Genomic DNA, 3638 nt, shown 5'->3' with positions numbered 1-3638 from the left:
AGCCTCACAGCTCTGTTGGGAAATAAAGTATAACATTAGGTTACTAAGCAATCTTCAGCTTTCTTAAAAGTCTGTCTTGGAACTCACTTGTTTATCCTAATTGACTCTATCCGTGTCATCTTGAACATAAATGGGACATCATGTTTAGAATGCACTGGATCTCTACTTTCAGCTAACATGTCTTGCTACCTCTGCATATCTAAATCAAGGACCGGCCAATATAAATGTCATATTCAAAGCAAATTTTTTGTCTTCCTCTTGAGCTGCATTGAAAAAAATATACATATGTTGGATTAAGTTAGTGTCTGAAGTAATCTACACACTGTCAGAAAACAACATGAAAGAATGAAGAGTGACTCTCTTTTATTTTTTTACTTTTATACAGAATAAAGTTTTAATTAGCCAGTCAACTTATCCCCAGTTTATCCCTACAATATAATACATCAGATTTAATAGCATAGTCTGTCTCACAGCATGGCAGCCACGTTGACATTTCCTCAGTCACTAAAACTTTGAGCAAGATAGTATCTCATCCAATCCTGAAATATCAGTGATAAATGCATGAATATGTCACACTTTATGAGGAACAAAATTGTTCTTTTGTTATCTTTGATTTCTCTTTGGTTTATATCAGAGGTGAATATAATAAAATCACAAGCATTTTATAATTCTGGTGTATTTTCTCATGAAACCATTTACTCTCCTCTCAATTTTAGAGTAGTTAACACTTTAATTCTGTTACATGAAGTATTTTGTATTTTGATGAGGGTCAAAGATGTAGTCAAAATTGACAGGGTTGTTTTTTAAATTCTGAATATTTCTGCTGAGTTTCAACTTTGGAATTGCTGGATTATTTTCTGTTTACTTACAATATGACCAGTACAGAATCCCTTATAAGAGTCACTTCACCAGTAGCCACTTTACAATAACTGCTGATATAAAAAGCGTATTTATTTGCAGCCAATTAAGCCAACTGTGCTTTTTCCCCATGGGGGCCCAGTGTGCAATGGCTGCAAACAGCAGCATCCTAGGTAGGGTTTGCAACCTATTGCCTGTACAGGTTGCCCTACAGTATCTTAAAGACAACTCTTTCTAGTGGGCATTCTTGACTGGTCTGCTGTCCCCAGTCTAGACTCCAGACAGGTATTTGCCATGCCTTTGGAAAGCCCCAGGGCACAGTGGCCAGGAGCCACATTGACCAAGTCATAATGTCCATCCACACCAAGCTGCAGAACAAGGTGCATGTGATTGAGCCTTCCAGCAGGGACAAGTTCAAGTTCCCTAGCAGTCAGAAGATGCACATCTCTAAGAAGTGGGGATTTACTAAGTTTAATGAGGATGAATTTGAAAACGTGGTAGCAGAAAATCTGCTCCTCCGAGATAGCTGTGGGGTCAAGTACATCCCTAACTGTGGTCCCCGGGACAAATGGCAGGCCCTGCACTCATGAGATCGTCAGCGCCAGCCCCTCGTTAACCATGCTCACCAATAAATCCTACTTCTTATTAAAAAAAAAAAGCATGTTTAACTATTCAATTAATTGGAAGAATCATAGTAATAATATATAATGTATATAGTAATATACAAGTGCCATTTTAAACTAAAAATATCTTTAGAAGTAAAATTTATTTACTGGATCAGAATACTGCAGTGATTATCAGTATTGAATGGCTTAAATACTCATATAGAGATGTGTGTGAAAATTATCCATGGAATTACAGAAAGGGTAAACACAAGCAGACTCTTGCCCACAGTAGTCCTGACATAGTCAATGTGCAATAAATGAAGTTTACTCTTTATATGAAATATTGTACCAGCACACATTGTAACATAACACAGATTAGGACATGGTTATTTTATTACAGGAAAACTCACACAACCATAGATGTGGCAGAAGAATGATAGTTAATAAATTAAGATATTGAAAATCACGTAAGATAACAAAAATAATATACTAGGAGGATAAATGGTTTTAGCCAACAATTCTTTCCTATTAGAAACCAGCCTAATCATTGTTGGACCTATTCTGTTCTGCTCCTAGTTAGGGAGAACTGAACGAAAAACATCCCTCCTGACTCCTGATATATTGAAAGGAAGCTGATGAATTTAAAGTAAAAAAAAAAAAATCACTGCAAAGTCTATAGACGAAGACAAAATGACTACTTCTTAACACTTCACCAATAAATCATATCCATTAGCAGATCTTACAGTGTTTGCTTTAAGCAAAGAAAAAAACAAAATCCCCAAGTCACAACTGCTTTTTATACTCTGAACTAAGACTCCACCTCTCAAATGTGATCTCTAACAAAACATTTGGCAGCCTATGGTTTTAGTGGCTTCGAGAAATATAAATCATAAAAGAGTTCCATCTAATGATCAAATTGCCATAGATTGATGTAGCCTGAAGTGAACTCTGATTCAATGCTGGTACACTGAAGAAAATTTTCTATTCACTATGAAAGCAGAAAATCCTTGCATTTCCCAAATGTTTTCTCAGTCTTGAAATTATCTTTCTTCAGTATACATTTCCTAGGGAATACAGTTCAAAATTTTGTTACAAGAAAACTTAGCCTAAATCTGAAGACAGAGAGCATAAATTAAAATATAAATCTGAAAAAATATATATATAAATCTGCTGCGTGCTAAGTTGGTTCAATAGTATCTGACTCTTTGTGACCCTGTGGGCTGTAGCTCACCAGGTTCTTTGTTCGTGGGATTCTCCAAGTAAGAATACTTTTGAGTTGTTGTGCCCTCATCTAGGAGATCTTCCAAACCTGGGGTTCAAATTTGTGTCTCTTATGTCTCCTGCATTGGTGGGCAGGTTCTTTATCACTAGTAGGACCTGGGAAGCTCCATAATCTGCTATCTTAGGAATTAAAGTTAAGGGTCAATAAAAATTGCATATCAGTGGAATTGTTTACAGATTGTTTCATTTTGACCATTCAGATATTTGATAATAAAGGCTGCTCCTTTTTATTTTCTTAGTATAAATGTCAGTTCAGTTCAGTTCAGTCGCTCAGTCATGTCCAACTCTTTGTGACCCCATGAATCGCAGCACACCAGGCCTCCTTGACCATCACCAGCTCCGGGAGTTCACCCAAACTCATGTGCATTGAGTCAGTGATGCCATCCAGCCATCTCATCCTCTGTCGTCCCTTCTCCTCCTGCCCCCAATCCCTCCCAGCATCAGAGTCTTTTCCAATGAGTCAACTCTTTGCATGAGGTGGCCAAAGTATTGGAGTTTCAGCTTCAACATCAGTCCTGCCAATGAACACCCAGGACTGGTCTCCTTTATAATGGATTGGTTGGATCTCCTTGCAGTCCAAGGGACTCTCAAGAGTCTTCTCCAATACCACAGTTCAAAAGCATCAATTCTTTGGTGCTCAGCCTTCTTCACAGTCCAACTCTCACATCCATACATGACCACTGCAAAAACACCATAGCCTTGACTAGATGGACCTTTGTTGGCAAAGTAATGTCTCTGCTTTTGAATATGCTATCTAGGTTGGTCATAACTTTCCTATAGTTTATTACCAAATATTAGAAAATGCAATATATCCAGAAAAACAATAAGTGGAAAAATCAAGTAGCTCCCATTCAGGTTACCAATAATGATGTTTAGTGCAAATAACTCTTTTCT

General features: G+C 37.3%; 1 non-coding gene across 1 annotated transcript; it reads left to right on the top strand.

Moving 5' to 3' along the window:
- Window positions 1–954: 954 nt before the first annotated feature.
- On the top strand, window positions 955–1088 carry LOC113889410. The gene has a single exon (XR_003510253.1). It is a non-coding gene; the product is annotated as a small nucleolar RNA SNORA70 (small nucleolar RNA).
- The last annotated feature ends 2550 nt before the right edge of the window (window positions 1089–3638 follow it).

The sequence above is a fragment of the Bos indicus x Bos taurus genome, unplaced genomic scaffold (genome assembly GCF_003369695.1).
Source record: "Bos indicus x Bos taurus breed Angus x Brahman F1 hybrid unplaced genomic scaffold, Bos_hybrid_MaternalHap_v2.0 tig00478923_arrow_arrow_obj, whole genome shotgun sequence".
Classification (NCBI taxonomy): domain Eukaryota; kingdom Metazoa; phylum Chordata; class Mammalia; order Artiodactyla; family Bovidae; genus Bos; species Bos indicus x Bos taurus.
Note: the sequence above shows the minus strand (reverse complement) of the source record. Positions and strands in the feature narration are given on the sequence as shown.